The sequence below is a fragment of the Centruroides vittatus genome, unplaced genomic scaffold (assembly GCF_030686945.1).
Source record: "Centruroides vittatus isolate TY-2023 unplaced genomic scaffold, ASM3068694v2 contig_846, whole genome shotgun sequence".
Classification (NCBI taxonomy): domain Eukaryota; kingdom Metazoa; phylum Arthropoda; class Arachnida; order Scorpiones; family Buthidae; genus Centruroides; species Centruroides vittatus.
Genome location: NW_027122551.1, coordinates 762,280 through 787,720, shown reverse-complemented (window position 1 = coordinate 787,720; position 25,441 = coordinate 762,280). Strand labels below are relative to the sequence as shown.

Sequence of the window (25,441 nt, the reverse complement as noted above, 5' to 3'; positions counted from 1 at the left end):
ACATTACAGTGAAAACACATAAGGAACCAGTTAAGTAAAAATAAGTTAAATTCATTAGAAATATCAAAATATAGCCTTAAAAATGTAGACAATTTGTTAAAAAGAGATTAAAAAATGATGAAATAATTATTAATAACATCAAGAAATTAATGTCATTAGATATAAAAAAAACACATATCCTAGTATAATGAAAAAAGATATCAAAAATTCATTATTAAGAATAAATCCACCAAATTGGATAATTAAATTATGCTTATTGGTAATAGAAAATAATTATTTCCAGTTTGAAGAAAATTATTACACCCAAACTGATGGAATACAAGTGGGAAAATGCATAGATCCAAGATTAGCAGAAATATTTATGATACAGATTGATGAAAATATTAGAAATATACAAGGAATAGAATTTTATAATAGGTATGTGGATGACTGTGTTATTATATTTGACAGTAAAAAAACAAATGAAGAGTTAATATTAGAACAAGCAAACCAAATTAAAGCAAATATCCAGTTTGATTTAGAAACAGAATAACAAAATAGTATTAATTATTTAGACATAACGATAGAAAGAAAAAAAGACCAATTAATATATTAAAAAATATGTAAAGTCTATGCAGGTAACTAAAGTCCTTAATTATAAATCAAATGTACAGCACCTATATCTACAAAATTCAATATATTTAAAATGTTTATAGATAAAATAAAAAATAGGACAACTGAACCAGAAAATCAAGAAACTGAAACAGAACAAATAATAAAAATGTTTATATTAAATGATTATCCAAAAAAACTGTTAAATGATTGGATGCAGAAGATGACTATTAATATACAAAGAAAAAACAATTTGATAAAGAAAAAATTTTGTAAAATTAAAATATATACCTAAATTATTTGAAAAGGTAAAGAACATATTGGCTGATAAAATATACTTAATACCAGACAAACTAGATTCAACCAAAAAATATTTAAATTTGAGAGAATAAAAAAACAGATAAAATAGAAGAAAAAGATGCAGTTTATTCATTTGATTGCAGCTGTGGACAAAAAAGAACATATATAAGAGAGACAAGAAGAAAATTAAAAATATGGATAAAAGAGTGATAAAGTGTGATAAAAGGAAATTATGCAAATTTGCCAGTAGCATAAAGAGGGTTGTGAAATTGCTTTAGATACGATAAAAATAAAGAAAGAAAAAATAATAATAATTTTAAAAGACAGTTATACAAACATATTTACATTAAACGACAAACGAACAGAATGAACGATAACTTGGGCAAAAAAAATACACCAATCATGGAACAGTATCCTCAATAACAGGAGAAATAGAATAGAAAGTTTATAAAGGAGTATGCTAAGTGAAAAAGCTATTTATCGTTTGCTGCTGCAACCAAAAAACCATATGAGTAAAAACTCTTTAAACATTTTAGAACATTATATTTTTATAAATATTTTTTAACTTTATACAGGTATTGTAGTATCACGATAAAGATTTTTCAGTATATTTATTTACATATCGAAGAAATTAACAATGGAGAAATTGTAAGTCATATTAACATCTAAATATCATTTTGTCGGGTAACTTTTGTACTGCAAATTTTGGAACATTATATTTTTATAAATATATTTTAACTTTATACAGGTTTTGTAATATTGTGATAGGAATTCTTCTGTGTATTTATTTATGTATCGAAGTAATTAACGACAAGGTAATTGTAAGTCATGATAACAACTATATATTATTGTGGATAATTTTTGTTATATATTATTTTAAAGTTTTATAAATTTTGTTTTAGTGCCATGCTTTTGTAAACCTGCTAAGGAGGGACCTAAAGGTCCGAAACACAAACAAAGGGTGTACAGGTATAATGCAAGGTGAAAATAAAGATTGTTTGTTTCTCTGAATAAGTTTTTTCTTTGGTTGCAAAAACCAAAGCACCAGTGCAATATGTCCTATTAATAAGCTCAGTCCTCATAGACAAACATTTAACAAATTGGAGGATAAACACTAATTTGGATATTTATACACTAGTTTGGATATTTATAAATAACAACAAAAACCTAATTTTTAATAAAAACTAGATGATCTGCCAAATTTTCAGACTATAATATGGCTAAGCTAATAATTAGACAATAATTAGTTTGTATAGTAGTATGATGACTTGAATAATGAAAAATATCTTTACATTTGAAATTTACTTGAATAAAATTAATTTTTGTCAATAACGTTGTTATTGATATAACTTAATTGCAATTTATTGAAATAAGTTCTTATTTAATATATGAAATCAAAGAAAAATATTATTTTTAAGAAAATTTTCATCTAAATTCTAATGTTAGAAATTTTAAGCAAATAATTTTCATTCTAAGAGCACTGTCAGATGTAATAATTTGTTTATTGAAAATACTTTTTTAATTGTTTTTAGAACATTATGATGATAATGACATCAAAATTTCTTACATAATAAATTTCCTGGATGGATAGATTTGGAAATATCTGCATGTAATTTATTTCATCCTGCCAAGAAAGGTAAACATTTATTTTTGGTTACTTTTATAATTAAACATTTTTTATGAATGCAACTAAAATATGGCCTGGCCTATTTTAGTTTCATAGGCTCTTGTAAACTTTTTTAGTAGATATTACAGATACCAAATAAATGTTGAATTCTTTATCAGGCTATAAGATTAAATGATTACTAAGCAATTTGTCATGAGGCAGGCTACCAGTGCCACCATCTCTTGTTAACATACCACTTAACAGAAACCCTTGAAATTCTAGTAAATATTTAAGAAAACGAATATTTGACAAATGCAACTCAAAATCTGCATCACATCAAATTTAGTGTTCATTTTGAAATTCTTTATGGAACATGATGTATTATTAATTTTAAAACAGAGATAAATAAATAAAAGTAAACATATTGTAACATCTTAAAATATGTGGTAAAAGAATAATAAAACATGCTATTATGGAAAGAAAAATACATGGGATACATATGTATGGAGTTATAACATAATTAAAAATAAGAAAAGCATGTCAATACATAGGATGTGTTCACAAGAGGATGTTATATAAAGCAGGAATGCACAACCTGTAGCCCAGGGGCCATATACAGTCCCCTTTCAATGTTTATATGGCTCGCATAAAGTACAAACCTTCTTTTGAAGTTTCTAAGTATAGAACTTTTTCTCTTTGACAGTCATTAGCACCCAACTGTTTTATGACTTTCTCTGAGGTGAGAAATGGAGTTCTTATATTTCTAGCTAACACACTTTCTAGTTTAGATACTGAATATTTTAAGTCTAATACATAGTATTATAACGACTTTTAGAAGAATCAAATAGAATAAAATGATGTCAGAACATCATTTCTGATGTTATCAGGAAGTTTCTATTTTGGCAGGAAATTTTCAATTTTATGCTTCAGAAAACTTGCTTATTTTTCTAAAGAGCATCAAATAAGTGAAAATAGTGCTGAAAAACCATGAAAATAACAATATTTTAGCATTTGTTTACATTTTAGAGTCTGATTAGTAGAGTCGAATTTGAATCAATCTTTTCTGAAAAGAAGCTTATTTATCAACCTAATATCATTCAAACTAGAAAATACCAATCAGAGTTCAAAAAGGAATGTACAAAAGCTATAACAACCCATTATTTACAACGCAGTCTCTCCATAGACTAACAATAGAAAAAATTTTAATTATTACATTGGCCCAAGAAAATTAATAGCTGGAATTGTCATACGACTAAAAGGAAGCTGATTGCACTAAAAAGTTTTGGATTTAATAATTATTTCAAACCGTGTCAAGTCATAAACTTTCCGTGATTATCAACACTGCCTGCGGCTAAAGTAATTAGACTCCTTGTGTCAACAAAGAGGGTTGTAAAATGGTCCTGTAAACTTAATCCTAACCTGGCCCTTCTTCAGAAAAGGTTGTGCATCCCTGTAAACAAACACCTAAAAAGGAAGCAGTAGCATTATGTTATATCTACATGTTGTAGAAGTGTTGCCACACATATAAGAGTCATAGTTTATCCTTGAAATTAATACAATGTTTTTAAGATTGGCCTTGAAGATTTCCAGGCCTTCTAGGGTCTTGAGATGGTTAGTTTGTATGGAATGTCTTATAAAGGTGGCATATAGGTCAGCTTGAATGTTGCATAAATGGATAAGGTAGCATTGAGTTTCTTATTCTCAATGTCGTATTAGTGTTCTTGTAGCCTTTTGCAGAGAAACCTTTTTGTTGATCCTATATATACTAGGTTTTTTTATTGCATCTGATGTCCCACATCAGAACCATAAATATGCCAAGAGACCTATACTTTTGGTGAGGTCCTTACCATTATATAATAATTTAAGTATAGTAGATCTGCATTTGAAAGCTAATTTGACTTTTCTATTGTTACTTATGTTTTTATATACATCATATAGGTCTTGGTTGTATTCTACTATTATGCTTATGGAGTTTGAGATATTATCCAGGATGTTGTTGGATATATTTTGTTGTCTATTGTTAAAGGTGCATGCTAAACAATGGATTAATTTGTTCAGAAAACCATGTTTTACCACAACAGCCTATAAATGTTTTAATTCTTTTAGTGTCATCATAGGTTGTATAGTGCATGTATGCCCTTTTTGTGAGTGCTTAAAAGATGAAATTTTATAGTAATGTGACCGGAGGGTCGGAGTCTGTTTGACCCCTCATCAGGAGGTGACACCACCGAGTCTGTCAAGACTCGGAAATCGCGACGCAGAGTTCTTACGTCACGCGAGCGGTCACGGGTGAGCGGGTAGGTTCACTGTGGAGGTGGAGGTAGGAGAATCGAGGAAGTGAGTCACTCGGGACACTGGCTAAGTAACAAGAATAACTTTAATAAAATTGTATAAAATTTTACAGCACGACGCATAGCTAATAAGGACGTATTTTTAGATACACGGAGAGAGAGAGTTTACAAACGATTCGCGAGTTGATAAATACCTTGGTTAAGCAAGTATGAGAGTCCTGGAGCCGTCTGGTATTCCGGTGAGGGTATGTTCCACGGAGGTTCACAATCAGAAGAAACAGTTCACAATATAAAATAATCCGTACAGTACTAGGTTTACGATCTTAATTCTCGGTCTTCTTGGAGGGGTTGCTTCGGAAGTAGATCTGAAGATTTCGGGAAGGGTTCAGGCTCGCGATGGCTAACTAAACGACGACTGACTGATCTGTCCTCGTTCCTTCGTATTATTTTTCGACTTGGGTTTTTTCCATGAGGTCAGAATCTTGTTGTTAAGGATCGGGTGTCCAATACGTGAATTACTTCTGAAAGTTCCGGGTGACATACGTCTAACTCGATGGATCATCCTCAACGAGGAAGCAAGTTCGTGGGAAATAATCTTTATGGGTTTCCAACCGATCTTTTGATAAAATGGAGGGACAAAATCGAAAAATTTTTGGTTGAACACCTTCGTCCATTTGTCCGTCACATCGCCCCGGCCTTTCCAAAATCGTGCTTGTTCTGAGTGGGCAAGATCGATTTTAATTACTTACAGGAAATTTTTCTCTCTCTCTCGAGGGTAATATGAATGATTTCCGTCATTACAGTTATTCTTATAATTAATTAGTTCCGACAATATACTAATCCTGTTACACGCGGTATGTTAAAAATTCCTCTACAGTGAGGATTGAACACGAATAGCATACTCTCTCTCTCATAGAAATAAAGCACAATGACGCAATTGTTTGGCGTATATAAGATTATTTATTAAATGGAAATCTTAAAATTTGATACACGGATATATGAATAAGGAGTACAATATAACGGAGTTACACAAGATTATAACATATCAAATATGATATATATGAGTTATACATATAATGAGTATGTCAAGTAAGTGATATAGTGTTAATTAAATGGGTTATGATCGGGGAGTATAGTTGCGTTGTCGGATCGGTTGGGAGGGAGGTGAGGCAGTGAATAAGGGAGTTCGGGAGGCATGAGGTTGTATTTCCGTGGGTTCATGGGTGATTGAAGTATGATTTACTTCCTGGAAGGACTGTTCAAGTTGAGGGGGGCAATGGTAGTTAACCGGTAATATCAGTGTTATTGGAGTTTGCGGGTGGGTTGGTTGTCCCCTTGCAAACTGGATGAGTGCCTTCAACGCTTCTGTATCCACTTCTTTAGGATCGGGTTGTGTGGATGGAGGGGTAGCGTCGGAGGTGGAGGTGACATCCCACCATTCCTCTTCCTGCCATTCTCTATTGTCGGTCATCTGAAAGGGGGAAAATGTGAAGAATAAATTTAAGGTTGCGGTGATGACCGAAAAATTGAATAAGCCGTTGGGATAGTTCGAAAGTAGGTTGGGTGTTCATGGGAATTTCGTGGTACGTCAGTTGAACGATTGAAGTCCACCGAAGGGTGTGGTTCCCCTTTTTAAAGTTAACATTAAAGAGAAAGGGAGTATTATTAAGGGGTTTTTCAAGGAAAGCTACCCTTATGGTGAAGGAAGGGTGAGTAGACGGTCGTTTGTTAACGAGAATAAGGAATTTATTGGACTGGTATTCGAGGATGGCAGCCCAGATACCTTCTTTTATATGGTTATCGACCCCTCCAAAAAAAATGCTGTTTCTTTTTATTGTAATAACTTGTGGGTGGCTGGTAAGTATGTGTGCATAGACCTGGGGTCGTGGTCCTTCCCAAGGACAGGTGGCTTCTCGAAATGGGCAGGGGAGGGGTTTAAAGGGACACTTTTCCTCGTGGGATAGTCGCTTATCGTCTTGTAACCGCACCGGACATCCAAAAGTTTGGAATGTACATGGTAGTGGAAGAGTCTGGAGAATTTGTTCGACCATTAAATTGCGGATGTATCCTAAAGCTTCTCTGCATGTATGGCAATGAGTAAGTCGAGTTCGACACTCTGAGCAAACCATGTGACCATTGGTGCATTGGTATATTGGTGGTCTCACGGGTGTAAAACAGATGGGACAGTTGAAAAGAGTGCTAAATTCTGGATCCATGTGGTAGGTCTGTAAAGAAGAAGAAAATAATAGGTACTCCGCTTAGCTTGAACTAAGGAGTCATGTGCTTATAAAGACTTAAACCTACGTGGGATTTAGAAGGGTCTAAAACGCCCCCGTTTTTTTTTCGGTTGGATCACATAAGAATGGGTGTCGGGGGATGGTGTGCGTTAGGCTCACGGGTACGCTCTTCTGCGTTCGAAGGGCGAGGTGGCTTTGGTCGACTATATCGATAGTACAAATGGAGCGTCAGAATAAGGTTTTCTATTCCTAGAACGGTGATAACGGATGACCAGATGAGAAGTGGAGATGATGTTAGGTGGTTAGGAAGATGAGTAGGAGTATGTTGTGTGGCAAGAAGTTGCTCTAAGTCTATCTCCATTTTGCATAACGATTGATCAGCTTGCAGGATATCTAAATCTGTGTGCATATTGAGAGGTGTCTTTTTCTGGGTTAGGCGCGTTTGAATTCGGTTCAGTTTTGTTTGGTTGAGGATGTTACTGATGGGTGGAATTACAAAATGTTGTGGACTCTTGACTTTAAGGATGGTTTTTCGTTGGAAATGTGATGTTAAAATAATTCCTGGAAGGTATCCTATGCACGTCTCCAGAAGTCTTATAAGGCCGGTGTTGTTTATTTTGGTGATGCTAACCGGAGTCTCCTCTCGGTAGTTGGAAGGACATCTAATAGTGAGGCTCATTGGAGTGGATGTAGAATAGGCCCAGGTTCCTTGATCGTCAATTCGATGGAAAAGAGGTGAGTAAGATCTTGTTAGACGTCGAGGACACAAGGCATTAATAGATTTGTCATTTCCCAGATATAAGGAATATTCACAACTCTGTTGAACCGATTGCCAGATCGGCACAGTTGGTGAACAAATAGCGATGGGAGTTGATTGGCACTGGGTTAAATCGAAATATGATAATAGCATATAGGATTGTCGGTCTCGGGATAAAGCAATGATGGGATAGGAATTGTTATAATAAACGAAGGTGTTGATGTTTGGATAATAGACAGGAAGTCAAATAATTTCATATACGTCAAAATATCTGGCGGGAGTGATGAGCGGTATTTTGGCAAAGATTCGAAGCACCTTGGGTAGCACTGTGGCCATTATAGATGTCCATTGGTAATATTTAAAGAGGGAGCCCTGTCGTGGCGTCTCCAAAAAGGAATATCCCTCGGGTAAATGAAGCTGAATTTCTCTGAGGGTATTGAGTAACGTTTCTTTGGGTAAGAAATAGGTGCTTAGTCGACCTTGTTCTAATGTCTCGATGGCATTTCGTATTTCAATCAATAGGGTTCGGAATTCCCTGACAGAGAATTCGATGGAGCGGACGGCTGCTTCAAAGGTAAGATAATGTTGTTGTCGTATGAGTGCTTCCTCCATAAGAGCTTGTTTCTTGATTAAGGAATAAATTTGCCGTCGATTGGATTTGTAATGCGAAGGGTATCATTGAGTAAGGTAGCTTGTGATTGGAGAAGGTGAATGAACTCTTCGGTTGTTCCGGTTAGCTGGGATATCTGATTATTGAGAGTTTCAATGTCTTCTGAGGTGGCTGTGCCGAATAAATATTTTAAAAGGTTGCCTCCTGCATTGGTTAACCGTCGTTTCCTTCGGGTCGACGAATTGTCAAGGGTGACTAAGGTTTTTAGTTCAAGAAATTTGGCTTCATATTCAATTAAGGTGGATTTTAAAAAGGTGAGTTCATTGGCTGATAATGTCCATCGTGGCGCGGTGAGATTTTCTTGATCTTGCACTTGTCGTTGTACCAGAGTAATTAGAAGTTGAACATGTCGTTTTAAAAGATGTAATTGTTTCTCATATGGTTCAAAAGATATATCTGTGACGAGAACCCAATAGTTGGTCGTCATGAAGAAATTGCCTTTGTGTACAAAAATTATGCCTTTTTGTAGGTTATGTGCATCTTCCATCGGTTCTAGAGTAAGGAGGCAGACTACAGCGGTAATAAGGAAGAACGGGAGGAGGAATCCAGGAGGGAGACAGGCATGGTAGCTAACTTCCTGGACAAAAGAAGGAGGAAAAATTAGTGATGGCACGTATTTCGATTGTCCAAATGTAGTCTTAAAATTAGTTATTAGTTATAATTTAAGGTTGGATGTGTATGTTTTTTTTCTTTAGCTTTCCCGTTTTGTTAACTTGGGTTGAGTGTTATTTCCTCCCTTTGGCGGGCTAGCCTTTCGATTGGGAATTCGACTACTTCTAGGAGTTGGGAGGACCCAGGGACGGTCTTCCACCGGTCCTTGACTGCGTAATGCATAGGAATGGGCTGGAGTCGTTTCTCCTCGCTCTTCTCTGGCGGTCGGTTCCATAATTCTCCCTTCCCTTTCGGATTCGTCCTCGAATTCTGTTCTCGTTTCTGATTGCAGTTGAATTTCGGCAAGGATGAACTTGTCCCAAGGATCTACAGTGGTCATGGAGGTTTGTATGGTTGTAGGTTGTGATACCGTTGGGCTAGGAGATTGGGTTAAATCTTTGGATCTTTCAAACTCTTGCCTAGCTGTGCAGTGTTTTAGTCGATTGGCATGTACTTGGATCTGTTTTTTCGTTTGTATGTTTTCAATGAGAAAGGTGACGAGACTTAATTTGGATATGATGCGAAATGGGCCTGACCATCTGGGTGCTAACTTTCTTTTTAACCCTTGAGCGAAGACTTGGTCACCTAGTTGATAGGTAGGGATTTTATGGGTTTGGCGATGTATCTTCTGACGTTCTCTGGCTGCGGCTGCGGCATGTTTTGTGCTAATTGATGGGCGTTAGCCATTTGAAGATGGAGCTTGGATGCAAAGTTATCTTCGACATTGTATTTAGTCCGAGTCGGACGAGTGACAAGGTCAAAGGGGTATAGTGGGTCTCGTCCATACAGCAGGAAAAATGGACTATCGTTTGTAGAGGCGTGGACGGTAGTGTTATATCCAAATAAGGCATAGGGAATCCATTTATCCCAATCTTGTTGGTCCTTGGCTACGTAGTGGGAAATAATGTCCACAAGTGTTTTATTAAATCTTTCGACTACTCCATTACAGGCAGAGCGATAAGCTGTGGTTAGAAGTCTTTTGATATGAAGCAATTCGCATACTTCCTTAAACATCTTTGAAATTAAATTGGGAGCTCGATCTGTAAGAAGTTGGACGGGCGTTGAATGACGTAAAACGATGTTAGTAACGAAGGCTTTGGCGATAGTTTTGCTATGAATATCAGGTAAAGGTATCGCCTCTGCATATCAGCTAAAATGTTCAACAAAGACCAAGATATATTTGTTTCCGTTAGTTGTAATAGGCAATGGGCCTATAATGTCCATGGCCGTCCGTTCAAATAGGTGAGTTAAGGGAGCGAACAGCTGTAATTCCGCTTCCGCTCGTTTGTCTTTCTTTTGTGTATAGCGCATCGTTGACATTCTTGGCAATGAGTCCTGATATCTTTGTTCATGGTTGGCCAATAAAATAAGGCTCAAAGTTTTTGTTGCATTCTTTGTGCTCTCAAATGCCCTCCGACAGGATTGTCGTGGTAAGTATGTAAAATATATGGAATTAGGACGGATGGAATAACTAATTGTTTGAAAAAGTCTCCTCGATTGATAGGTTGTAAATGATAAAGTGCTCCTTCCTCGTCTAAGAAAAATTGTTCCGTGAGATGTGGATCTCGAGTGGGTTTGTCTTCGAGTTGTTGAATTATAGGATCCCATTTTTTGTCGCATCTTTGTAAATCTCAGATCTGGGCCTTCGAATAGATAGGGTCGAGTTCTTCCGTCTCCAGAATTTGCCTGATAGGAATTCGGCTTAACGCATCGGCATTTTTATGACAATCGCCAGCTTTATGTTTTACTTTGAAATCAAATTCTTGCAAGAATATAATCCAGCGGGCTAGTCGAGAGTTCGTACTAGAGTCTTTATTACTCATGAGCCATCTTAATGGGCGGTGATCTGTAAGAATAACGAACTTTCTTCCGTATAAATAGGGCTTGAAATATTTGGTAGCCCAGACAACCGCAAGGCATTCCTTCTCGGTAGTACTATAATTTTTTTCGGCTTTCTGCAATATCTGATTGGCATAAGCAATCGGCATTTCTCCTCTTTCATCCTCATGTGATAATACTGTCCCTATGGCCTCATTAGAACCATCTGTGGCTAACAAGAAAGGTTTGGTAAAATCGGGGGATTTTAAAAGGGGCCGAGGTAATAATTTCCTTCAGTCTTTCGAAACTCCGGTCTTGCTCTTCTTCCCATTGGAACGGACTGTCATTCTTTAATAAATCTGTCAGGGGCTTTGCGATATCTGCATATGATTTTATGTGATGCCGATAATATCCTGTTAACCCTAAAAATGACTTAATATCATGTTTGTTGGTAGGTCTAAGGAAAGTCAATACACACTGGATTTTGTCAGGATCTGGTCTTATCCCTTCGTCGGAAACGTCGTGGCCCAAGAATTTAATTTGTCGCTGCAAGAAATGGCATTTCTTTGGTTTTAATTTTAAGCCCGCGGCAGCAAAGCGCTGAAAGATTTGCTCTAGTCGGTGGAGATGAGTTTGGAAGTTTGAACTAAAAGTCAAGATATCGTCCATATAGACGAGGCAAGTTTTTCCCTTTAATCCATGAAGAATGAAGTCTGCAGCTCGTTGCCAGGATGCAGGGCTTCCGCAAAGACCCATAGGCATTCGATTCCAATGATAATGACCGTCAGGACTAGAAAAAGCAGACTTTTCTTTGTCTCTCGGAGCCAATTGCCAGAACCCCGAAAGAGTGTCCATCGTTGAGAAATATTTTGCCTGTCCCATCAAACTGAGGGCTTCCTGGACCAAGGGCAATGGATATGGGTCTGTCTTGGTAACTTTATTGAGCTTACGGTAGTCTATTACCAGACGCCATAGCCCTGGCTCTTTCTTCTTGACTAATAACGCTGGAGCTGACCAGGGGGATTTCGAGTGTGATATTATTCCATGATCTAGTAATTCGTCAATGATTTCGTTCATTTTCTCTCTTTGAGCGTATGGTATTCGATAGGGAGGTTGATATATGGGAGAAGCCTTTCCAGTATTAATTTCGTGCTCCATTACTTGACAATATCCCAAATCATAATCGTGAGTGGCAAAGACCTGTTGATATTTGTACAAAAGGTCTAATAAAGGCTGTTTCTGGGTTTTCCCAATGTGGGACCAGTCGAATAATTTACCGAACTCTTCCTTGGTAAGATTGGAGGTATTAGATTTGTTGAGAGGACTGGGCATTGCTGGGTCTTCTACTGCCCTCAAGAAAATTCCTACCCTTTCGCCTTTCGCTAGTTTTCTCGGTTGAGTGGAGAAGTTGGTTATGCGGACCGGCACTTGTCTGTCTTTCATAGTTTTTGCCAGGATATCGGTCCCTATAACCCCCTCTTGACTACCAGTGGAGGACTCTATAACCCCAATTTGGCTCTTTTTGCTTATTCCTGATACGTTGGCCACTGTAATTATTTCGGATCTCGGGGGAAGATTACAATCTGCCACCAGACATACCTCTCGAGGTTGTTCGGAATCAAAGGGTTTTTTCTGATCCTTGCTAACCTGGGGTATTGGTCAATTACGAATCGAGTAACCTTTGGATGGGACCTGTGCGACTCTACGAGGTCGTTCTCTCTCTCCTGGCGCTACGATATTGGAGTTGGTTGAATTGGAGGCTTGTCGAAATGGGACTTCCTCCCCTCCTGGGAGGATGAATGTTTCTCTTGCCAGACAAATCGTCAACTGTTTGGTGGTAATAATATCTCTTCCTAAAAGTCCATCACACGGGTGTGTAATCTGATCATCCACCATATAACACGAGTGAGAAAATTGCAAAGGGCCTATGTTGAATTGAACCTTTATGGCTCCATAGGTGACTATGCCATGGCCCGTAACACTTTGAAACAGAGTCTCTCCCCTACTCCAGTTCCGTTCTACCGGGGTCACTCTGTGTGCTAACGGTCGGGATAAGAGAGTGACTTTGGATCCGGTATCTATGGCTAGACGAACCGTATATCCGTTTATGTTGCACGAGAGATTGGGCTCGGAATCTTGGTTGAATGCCCGGATTCCTTTCCTACTTCTGAACCGTGAAGGCCTTCCCTTTTGGGAGAGGTATGGGTCTCCTGCAGTCGGCCCTCGCACGTTTCGGTATCCTTTCCCTTCAGGAAATTTTCGGTAAGTATCCCTCTTGCGTTTCCGCCAATTTACCTTACTAATTCGCCCATATGTCGGTTTCCTGGGTGGTCGAGAGTTGGCTCTCCTTCTTTTGGTTTGCGACCCCCTTTGTATATTTCTAGTCCCATATTGGGGAGCATATGTAGCATCTCTGTTCTCGGTCCTACTTCGAGCTAAAGGAGGATATCGGGGCCCTTGGGAGTCGTCGTCGAGTTGCCCTCGAACTGGGTATTGGAATCGGGACGCGCCATATGCTCTAGGGCGCCAGAATCTGGGGTTTCTGCGTTGCGGGTCTCCCTGACGCCTCTCTTGAGTTCCTAATCATTGTAATTGCTTCTGTATCTCTGCTAAAGTTTCCTCTAATGGCTTAGGAGTTGTAATTATGGTCCTGCTTCGAACGGTAGGATTATTTATACTTCTAACTATTGCTCGTGATTTTGCCGTTAATTGTTCTATAGTTTCTTCGCTTATAGCAGCCTGTACCGCCTTATCGAACGTATCAGGGTCACGTGACATCACGGGTCTCTTTATGCAGTCATTTAATCCGTGAAGAAATTACACTAATAATCTTTCATCTCTTTCCTTTTGTTGACATCTTTTAATAACTTCCCTTTCGTGAGCGTCCCCGCTAGTTTGTTTTCCCATTGTGTCCATTGCTAAGGTTTGTAATCGAACCGCATAGGTTTGTACATCCTCATCTCGCGCTTGGACGCAGGCATGAAATTTTTGCAACCGTAAAGAAATTGGCACCCTCTCAAATCTCTTAATCATTAGTCTTTTAAATTTGTCATAGGTTTTGACCTCCTTCATTTTTGCATCCTTCCACGCAAAATCCCGGGCTATCCCCGTTACCTTTAGTTTTGCGATTCCCAGACACTGGGCTTTAATCCAACCCGTTAGTTTTGCGATTTCATCTAAGGACTCAAAGAAATCAGCGACCTTAAGCCCCTCTATTTCTTTCGCAAAGGAGGGTATTAATGGAATCATGCCTCCTAATCTGCCTACTGCTGTACTTCCTGCCGGTTCTCCTCGCGCTCGGCCTTCACCTCTTGTCTCCATTTTAATTCAAATTTCTGCCGAAAAAGTGATCCCGCTCTGACACCACTGTGACCGGAAGGTCGGAGTCTCTTTGATCCCTCGTCAGGAGGTGACACTACCGAGTCTGTCAAGACTCGGAAATCGTGACGCAGAGTTCGTACGTCACGCGAGCGGTCACAGGTGAGCGGGTAGGTTCACTGTGGAGGTGGAGGTAGGAGAATCGAGGAAGTGAGTCACTCGGGACACTGGCTAAGTAACAAGAATAACTTTAATAAAATTGTATAAAATTTTACAGCACGACGCATAGCTAATAAGGACGTATTTTTAGATACGCGGAGAGAGAGAGTTTACAAACGATTCGCGAGTTGATAAATACCTTGGTTAAGCAAGTATGAGAGTCCTGGAGCCGTCTGGTATTCCGGTGAGGGTATGTTCCACAGAGGTTCACAATCAGAAGAAACAGTTTACAATATAAAATAATCTGTACAGTACTAGGTTCACGATCTTAATTCTCGGTCTTCTTGGAGGGGTTGCTTCGGAAGTAGATCTGAAGATTTCGGGAAGGGTTCAGGCTCGCGATGGCTAACTAAACGACGACTGACTGATCTGTCCTCGTTCCTTCGTATTATTTTTCGACTTGGGTTTTTTCCATGAGGTCAGAATCTTGTTGTTAAGGGTCGGGTGTCCAATACGTGAATTACTTCTGAAAGTTCCGGGTGACATACGTCTAACTCGATGGATCATCCTCAACGAGGAAGCAAGTTCGTGGGAAATAATCTTTATGGGTTTCCAACCGATCTTTTGATAAAATGGAGGGACAAAATCGAAAAATTTTTGGTTGAACACTTTTGTCCATTCGTCCGTCACAGTAATAAGAGTCACTAAAGTTAGCCAATTTGAACAGTGAGAGATGATTCAGTTTGTGATATATGCTAGTTAGTATATAGTTATGAAAGACGATATTGAGATCTATGAAATGAACTCTAGATTCACTTAATTAGTCTAAGTTATGGGTTATCATTCATATGTTGCAAAAACATACCTATATTCAGTTTAGTCATCCTGAAGACAAGAATATCATCCACATTTTTCTTTTAGGTAACTATCATTGAAAAGAATAACCTTTTGTTGACAAATTATCATTTCACATAGATTCCCTGAAGGAGTGCCCATTGGTACCCCTCATTTTTGTAAATATGTAGTGTTAAGCTGATACTCTGTTAGCATAAAAACTCTCACTGTAATTATATATAATTATCTACTATGACACTCAGCCAGTCATCACTTCACAGTATGATTATATATACGTATATAAACATCTCAAAGCCTGATATTTTATAATGAAACCAAATGATTTCTGGATTTAAACCAGGAAGCTGGCTATTTCTTCACCAAACTGGGATGAAGTGATGGCCAGCTGACTGCCATAGTGGGTGATTATAGGCAGTCATCTCCAGTTGGTGCTGTAAGTAACAAGAATATTTATATCCAAATTAAATGTGTCTGGAAGGGTGGGATTGGATGGAGGTTCAGGTAGTGTAACTGGCTAAGTGGCAGTTGTTGATTCAAGTCCTGCTCTGTGTCAATTCTTTTCTTCCAAAATATTCTAAATTATTTAATAAATATTAATTTAATTGTAATTTTTTAATAGAAATAAAGACGAATCTGCCCAAAAGGGATCACCATTTATTTTCTGTGTTCCAAGACAATACACTTTTCGGCGGCTGACCTTTCTTTCTAGGCTACTTGTCGCTGGAAGTTCCATGCAGGCAAGACATTTGAACATCACCAGTTCCTTTTTTACAAATTATTCATAATTTTAATTGAAATTGTTTCATGTTTTTACAAGGACTTTTTAGTAACTTCCGGCGACAAGTAGCCTAGAAAGAAAGGTCAGCCGCCGAAAAGTGTATTGTCTTGGAACACAGAAAATAAATGGTGATCCCTTTTGGGCAGATTTGTCTTTATTTCTATTAAAAAATATTTCTCCATCGGACGAAAATTTACTGATTAATTGTAATTATTAAATTTAATAAGAAATGGTGCCTAACACCTATTTTTAGTACCAAATTACTTAGTACAGTAATACCCCAAACTTACGCGAAAGGTGGGACCAAGCAATAACCAAGTAAGTCGGGGTATAACTTTGCATATAAATACATACAAATTATTTTTAATTGGGGCTGGAGACTAAAGAAAACAAATTTAGAAAAAAAAGTGTTTAATAAAATCTTAGATAACATTGCTTCCATCTCCACGATAATACCGTGATGTTTACGAATGATGCTTGAATTTAAAGATTGAGCATTTTTCACAGCTTCGAGAATTTTTTCTTTACCTTTTATAATTGTTCTGACCGTCGATTCCGGTAGATCAAACTTCTTTGCCAATTAATAAATTTTCATTTTTGTATCAAAGTCTTTAATAATATGAACTTTACATTCCAAAGATGAAGTTTTTCTTTTCTTGTTTGATGCAGAAGAATCAGTTCTACTTCGTTTGGATGACCTAGTAGTCTCTCAAGTCTCCGTAGATATAACTAACACAGAAATAAATAACACAAAATAAATTGTAGCTATGCGTCGATTTCGCGCGACACGTCCGAACATGTAAGCTGAACAATAGTGTGGGGGAATGAGTAATCAAGAGTTGCGTGGTGCTCAAACAAAAGACGGATCATTGAGATTTGAAAATCGCGTAAGTCGAGGTATTACTGTATTTAATTATTAATAGTATAGTTAGAATAGCCCAATTTAAATCTGTTAATTGTTTGGTTTCATTATAAAGTATTGGGATTTGAGATGTTTATATATAAATTTTGTATTTGTTTTTTTATAATCTTTGGCTTTGTTTATGTAAATTTTTTCATTATTTCTAGACAGTTCAAGACCAAGACTAGAAACAAATATTTAAGATTCAGCAGAAAAATCTTCAATAAGTCTTATACAAAGTTTGCAATTGTATAATCCAATATTTTATTTTAAATTACTTAGTTTATTTTATTACTTACACTATTCTTTCAAAATACATAGCTTTTTTTAATTTAATGATTTTGTACTTTTAAGCACAGACAAACTATAAACAAACATATACAGGAGTGCTGCAAAGCTTGTAACTTTTCCTAAAAGAAAAAAAAAATTTGATAAACTGAATAATACCTCAACTATATACACTTATTACAATGTTGTTTAAATGTTTTTAAAGAATCCCTTTCAAAAAGAATTCCATGGGTTGCTTCACAAATCCCAATGACTTTCTGATCAGAAGAAAAATCTCATTTCCTTCAGATGTTTCTTTAAAGCATGCAAGAGATGATAATGAGAATCCAAGGCAGCAAAATCCAGTGAATAGGCTTCAACAATTTAAACCATAAATACTTGATTTTTTTGCATGGTTTGGAGAGCTTTGTGGGTGAGGCATTGTCTTGCAGAAAGAGCATGTTTTGATTCAGTTTTCTGTGTTATTTTTTTCTTTAAAACCTCTTACAATTCATCCAGTAGAGATTTAAAAAATGGCATTGTTTCCCTGGTCTTTGACAGACACTTTATTAAAATAACCATACTTGTTCCAGAGCATAAAAATTATGATTTTTCTGGCTGATTTCTGGGCACAAAGAAGGTCAGGAAAGCTTCTACGACACCATTCCTTTTTTAGCAGTGTGGCTAAAATCCGTCGGTGTGTTCTGGTAGAATTGGTTTGAGTTTGGCCCTACCTTGGATGACGATCGCTTAATCTTGGCTGTGTGTCCCACGTCCTTTGTTCGTCTGTGAAGATTAACAGAAACACTGATCCTGGCGAAATATCTTACTTTATTTGTCACGTTTGTTAGATATATACAGTAGTATTATTCACTATTAAGAGGTATTTACAGTAGGTTTGGCTGGCATGGAACACTAATCGGCCACCAGGTGTCGTGTTCATGTGGTCAAGTATTTCGTGTGCTCTGCGATTTTCAGTGATTTTGTTAGGAAAAACAATTCTTGCCCGGATTTTAGTGTGTTGCTTGACAGATCTAAACAGTGTGAGTCCATTGACATCAAATTCGACCAGATGGACCCATTATTTTCAGAGCTGTGGACATCTGAAAACTCCAATTTTTCGGATCGTCTCTCCGGATGCCCGGTGTTCAGTTCTCCGGAAATGAAGACAGCGGAGGACAAATTGTCTCACTGTATGTACTTTCTCCAAATTTCATGTACTTTGGCCTAGCCTTTTGCTAGATTTTGGCAATTTTGTATGCGGCAGACATTGGTCTGCATTGGGCTTCGTGGGTTTTATCAACCAAAATCCTGTCACCCTAGTGTAGCTGACCTCTACAGTAACCATGTGCCAAAAATTTTGCACCACTATCGCCAGTAGAATTTAAATTATGGCAGTTTTAATTCTTGGAGCATTTCTTCACTGAACATCAGCTAACGCTTCCCAGGTAACGGTCCTCTAATACTTAACGGACATAACGGTCATCTCCAATCTATTTACAGTGGATAACGTTGACATCATCGTGTTATAAGCTTTACATCTGGTGCTTAAAGATTAATAAACATCTTTCTTATGTATTACATTATCTCTTTTGCTGTATGTTAACAAGTTCCATACTCTTCACGCGATTAATTTGTTATCTTATTTTACGCTAATTTTAGCTTAGTTGTTAATTAAGTAATTATAAGCTATCTTTCTTCTCTCTGCTCTGTCAAGTGGCAACTTGGCAGTGCAGAGCATTTGGAACAGAGTTTTCTACTTTCCATTTACTTTTCTTCAGAATTGGGATTAGGTACTCCCACTTACAGGGGCTATTGTTTGGGTGTCTGTTCAACTCTTCATGACCCCGCAGATTATCAAGGAATTCCTGGATAAGTCAAACCAGGCCCTGAATGAAATAAAACGCTATGCAACTGAAAACAAGAATGCACACCTTGGCACTCCACGGCATATTAAATACATAACCGAGCAATTTCAAAAGATTGTTAATATGGCAGAGGAAGCCATGATAAACTGCTATATGCCAATTACTTTGATTAAAACATTGAACAGCGCACAGCATAAGATTGCTGAGAAACTTGACAACATCGAAAATAGTGTTAAGCAAAAGGCTCCCCCTGCTCCGCTGTACAGTGCAGTGGTAGGTATGGGAAGACAACCAAAAGAAAATAGAAAGGATCCGGAACATGCTACACCGAAAGAAGTCTTGCTGGTGTTCAGCAAGGAACAGGATAATAAAAATAGCAACACAGTTCATAAACTTTTACAAACAAAAATCAAACCGTCCGAAATAAATATTAAAGTTGAGAGAATCCGCAGAATTGGGAGAGTTGGAATTGCAGTGGAGTTAGGAGGAAACGGTGATGCCGCAACACTAGAAAAGACCATAGAGGAGAAGATCCCCGAGATTATGTCCCACAGGCCTAAAAAGAGATGGCCGCATGTGGTGCTGTTCTCAGCACATAGGAATATCCCTAGGGAAGAATTGCCTGATCTCATATACTCTCAGAACCAACAATTACATGATAGACTCACCGAGGAGGAGTTCAAAAATCAGTTGAGATTAAAATTCCAACTGGGAAAAAAGGAGGCGGCATACAAAAACTGGGTGATGGAGGTGTCTCCAACTATCCGCAAGATACTTCTAAACCTAAACAAAGTAAACTTGGACTGGTCACGTTGCAGGATCGCGGACTTCTGTCCGGTCCTGCAGTGTTTTAAATGCTGTGGGTTCCACCATACGGCCAAAGAATGTACCCAAACTGTATATACATGTAGTCATTGCTCGGAACAGCACCCTTTCAAGGAGTGCCCCAACAGAGAACTAGAACCAACCTGTTGCAACTGCCGCCACGGAAAGCAGGCTAATTACAAACATAATGCCAGGGATGGCTCCTGTCCCATCAACAGGAAAATCAGAAATAATACAATTGCAAGAACCAATTATGGACAATAACAATACCAATAAAATCCGTATTCTACAGAATAATATGGGGAGAGGCATCTCCGCAGCCTCTCTTCTTTCAAAACAGCTTGAAAATTTTGACATTGTTTTGGCTCAGGAGCTGTATTGTAGGAAAGGTACTCCCGCTTGCTGTCCCGTTTTGCACAGATCTCCTAAATGCCCATGGGCAATCACCCTGGTACCAAACACTAATCTATCCGTTATGCTGCATGCAAATTTTAGCAGTGAATACATTGTTACCACAGAGATCATGATAAAAGAGGAAAGAATAACTCTTATCAACATGTACTTCCCAGGAGACGCTGATACTGTAGCATACATTGAAGAATTACAGAGAATAGTGCATGCTTTCCAACATACTAATATAATAATAGCAGGAGATTTTAACGCACACTCCTCGATGTGGGGAGGAGATGCTTTTGATCAGCGCGGGGGGCCTATTGGAGGAATTTTTCGCTCACAATAATTTACTCGTTGTAAACAATCCGCTGTCTCCTCCCACTTTCACATTGCACAGAAGTGAAAGTTGGATAGACATTGCCACCAGCAATGCACACTTCTTTGCCAGAGTTACTGACTGGCGTGTGCACCAGGAAGACAGCATGAGCGAACACTCTTACATCACTTTTAATCTGAATGGCACCAGAGATAATATCATACCATCTTTAACTTCAAGACCGAAATTCATTCCTTACCAGGCCAACTGGACAAACACGAAAGAATATCTTGAAAGCCACCTGCATAAGCATTATTCAGACGATCCTGAAGAAACAAGGCTACAAATCAAACAAGATATCTCCACAATTACTAGGGCATGTGAGATGTTCATCCCTAAAAAAGTTAAACATAGGAAAAGAGTTTTCTGGTGGAGCTCAGAATTAGAGACACTACGTCGTACCACTAGGAGGTTATGGAAAAGGTACCAGCGTTGCACTGATAACAACCTTAGAAATACTTATAAAGAAGCCTATCTCCAAAGTCAACGGCAATATAAACAAACTATGAAAGACACTAAACTTCAGAGTTGGCGCACCTTCTGTTCCAAAACTTCTGTTAACCCATGGGGTTATATTAGTAAGATGTGCAGCAATAAGCTACGAAAAACACAGATCCTAACCTCTGATAGTAACTTTGCACAACCCAAGTCTCTAATCGAAACAAGGACCTCCCAACTTGCAATCTACTGCCCTGACGATGATTCTGAATATGATACGGATTGGCAACGTCAAATTAGGGAAAAGTGGAATGACCTAACAGACGCTGAGGACATAACACCCTTCACTGCTAATGAAATAGAACATGCTTTTAACACCATTGGCAAAGGCAAAGCCCCTGGAGCTGATGATATTACAGTAGAGATAGCGCAGGGTCTGTGGAAGATAATCCCAAGTTACTTCCTAACTATTTACAATGCCTGTCTCAGCCAGGCCATTTTTCCCAAGGCCTGGAAAAATGCGTACATTGTACCGGTCCCAAAGCCAGGATCCACGACCGAAACAAGACCTATCTCCCTGCTGTCCATTCTGGGCAAGGTCTTAGAACGGCTAGTAACTAACAGACTCATGTGGTATATTGAAAGCAATAGTTGTCTAAGCGAGGCACAATTTGGCTTTCGCCCTCAGCGATCTGCTGAGAGTGCTCTCCAGTCTGTAGTCACTAACATACAACATCTACTGGAAGATAACAAGTTTGTTCTCGGGGTCAGTCTGGATATTTCAAAGGCTTTTGATAGTACCTGGTGGCCTCACATCCTTCACCAACTTCGACAAATAAACTGTCTGCGTAACATCCTCAGACTGTTTCAAGACTACCTCAGAGACCACACTGCAACTTTGCGATACGGCCAACACCACGTTTAAAAATGCATAACCAGAGGATGCCCGCAGGGGTCAGTCTCAGGACCCCTACTATGGAATGTCACATTTGACTTTTTTCTCAGAGAAGATTTTGGCCAAACCAGGTGCTACGCTTACGCCGACGACGTTTTCATGCTTATAGGAGGTCGGTCCAGGGCTGACCTCGAGAGCAAGGCTAGCAACTTGTTACAAAATATCCACAATTGGGATAACAAGCACAAGTTGCGCTTCAATCCGCAGAAGACAAGGGCAATCGTGTTCAATCGACCCAGTCAACCCAACTTGTATTTACGTCCACCTCATTTCAAAATGATTAAAGTGGAGAAAACCTTGAAGTATTTGGGCGTGATCTTCGATTTCCGCCTTTCTTGGGACGCTCACGTAGACTACATCGCGAGCCGAACAGGCCTCGTACTGCAATCTTTCGCCCAAGTGGCCAAGAGAGACTGGGGCCTCTCTGCAGGTGCGATGTCTGCAATCTACGATGGGCTATACCTACCAGTTATTACCTATGCGTGTGGTACCTGGGGATGGGCCACACGCAAAGTCCATATCAACAGGAAGCTTGTATCATCCCAAAGACACACACTCATTCTAATAACAAAAGCATTTCGCACCACCAGCAACCGCTACCTTTAGGTGGTGGCGAGGAAACCACCTGGGGACCTTGTCATTAAACAGCGAGAGCGTTATTATCACCTTAAATGGGGTGGAACTATACAGACCTCTGTGCGTACAGTTAACCACAATGATATAGAGTGGCCCTTTCCGTACAAGAATCTGCCGTCACCTGAAACTGTTAACTTCTGCATTATCAACAACACTTTAAGTACTGAGATAAATGTTTATACTGACGGTTCTCGAATTAATGACTCAACTGGGTGCAGCTATGTAATTTACGTTGAAAACACCGAGATCTATCATCAAATCCACAAACTCAGTAATCATTGCACAGTGTTTCAAGCTGAACTGTTTGCAATAAACATGGCTATCGATCACATAAACAGCAATTACAACAATTCTTTCATCTCTATTCATACTGACTCCCTCTCAGCCTACAACACAATTATGAACAATAAACTCCATTCTCTTGCTCAACGTATTCATAATTCCATACGGAATTCTACAAACAAATTCAACATCTCTTGGGTTAGAGCCCACCAGGGAATGGTGGGCAATGAGAGGGCAGACCACCTAGCGAAAGAAGCTGCCACGAATGAATCACTTCCTATCTCATATAGTAAGATCAGTCAGTGCACACTTTGCGGGATGCTGTGGGAGGATACATTACAACTGTGGCAGAATACTTGGGATCAACAAAACCACCATCTTACGTACCAATTCATCCCAGACCTGAAGAATTTTATCAGTAACAAGTGGTACACCCCTGACTACTGCATGACACAAATCTTGACGAATCATGGCAAATTCGCGAGCTACCTCGTGAGATTTACTGGCAGGACTTGCAACATGTGCCCAACTTGCTTCACGGAAGATGGTTCCACCAAATACCTCTTCTACTGTATGATACTCGATCCTGAAACTACAACTCCTGCTCGAGGAACAGGAGATTGCTTGGCCATGTGCCCCATCTGATATTTGGCTAACTAAAGAAGTCTACCAGGCTTTCAAAAACCTAGCAAGACAAAATAAATTATGTCACGCATAGCAATATCTTCAGTTAATATCAGCACCACTCTGCTTGGCATTGGGTTGTATTGTGACTGTTTACTACAACCACGTTTTGGGAATCATTTATAGAGGCATACTTCCAGGTTACACCTCACCACTAATCTTATTGTGAGGGCTGGCTTTTGGACAACCATCAACATACTTTGCAACACGCGACAAACCAGCCGTGTATTTCAACAACTGTTGAAAATCCGCCACGCGTAAAATGCGTAAAATATGTCGCGTAGTGATCCCCGATGCTTTGGGACGCTTGTAGACATCCTGTTCTTCTCTTCATGTGCAAAGTTGTCGTGTGTTGAAACTTTCTTACCATGTAAGTTTGCATGGAGTCCACTCTTGTATATACCTACTCTTTTTCTTTATAGTATATTGTTCGTATATACTATTCATGTATTTTTTTCCCGGTAATGCTTGTTGTGGGGCCAGGAAAATGTACAATTTTGTACAGAATAAAATAAAAAAAAATGACTGGCATGGAACACTGTGAGGACCCAGACGAGGTCCAAAATCACAAAAATGCAGAATTCTGTTGTGAAAAAACTAGCGATAAATTATATGAGAGAGAGAGAGGAAAAAAACACTTGATCAAAATAACGTGACGAAAAATGTAAACAACTAGTCTCGGGACGACGCCAACACGTGTTAAACGACCTGTTAATGTTCAATTCAAAGATAGAACTCTGACACACACGCTCATAAAGAGGTATAAGTTTGACACAAGTACTCAAAGAAAAAATTCAACTTAGGAAAACAATTTCAGAAAAAGGGAAAAATTGAAGGGATAGAAAAATATCATGTGATTGTTAGAATTCCAAAATTACATCAAATATAAACAATGGATTAAATTATGAGTGCAGGTGTTGTGGTTCTATCAACAATCTCCGAGCATAGTCGACAAAGGATGTCAAATAGACACCTCAAATCGGACCTCTCCCGCGACTCGACATGGTCTCGTTTTGCGCTTGGAAACAAAGGGGAGACCAATCGGGAAGCGAGGAAAGGGACGAGGGACCAATCCGAAAGGTGGATAGTACACGAGAAAAACATATAAAAACTGGGACTTCAAGGTCGAAGGAGAGTCTCTTCCGAATTAAGAACTGTCTCCTATGGATTAAGCCGACGGTGTGTATAGTGCCATCGCCCAGAACATCTCACTGTATCTTTGATCGCCCCCATCATCCAATGGCCCTTCTCGTCCGCCCGGGATTGGATTACGATCAACCAACCGAACTCTCACGTTTCGGAAGATCGCCTAGATTTGGAATAGTCTACTCGATGTAAGCATGAATTCGTCCAAATAAACGGTTTTTCACATGTAAACACTTGTTTTCATTTGCCTCCTTCGCAACTGTCCACATACACGGGTTCCCTTAGGCTCATTCTGACGTGGGATTAATTGTAACCCCCTTGAAAGTTGGCAAATCTTACAAACACAAAGAAAAACATCTCTTCTTGACAATGTCCAAGAACAAAGTCTGGTCAGCGTGCCAAAGTTGTGGTGGCGACCTCTGCCCTACACACTCCCCCCCCCCCAGTGGGTGAACGTATCATATCCAGGAAACATACGGGTAGTCGGATAACGTGCCCTGATGAGGTTTGTCTTCCGGTCGTCTTGGCAGGTGATGATGTGTGTTGGCAGTCTGATGGTGTCGCCGTGCTTGTAGGATAAGTTCCAGTGGCAGTGTCTTTGCTTAGGAGGAATGTGGGTTTTAGTCTATCTGTTGAAAT

At 38.8% G+C, this 25,441-nt stretch overlaps 1 protein-coding gene across 1 annotated transcript in view; it reads left to right on the top strand.

The window, feature by feature from the left end:
• Positions 1 to 25,441, top strand: part of LOC136982478 (diacylglycerol lipase-beta-like) — a 76,813-nt gene that overhangs the window by 12,286 nt on the left and 39,086 nt on the right. Inside the window, exon 2 of the mRNA XM_067278970.1 lies at positions 2,424 to 2,527. The gene's annotated coding sequence lies outside the window, so the exon portion shown is untranslated. The remainder of the gene's footprint in view (positions 1 to 2,423; positions 2,528 to 25,441) is intronic.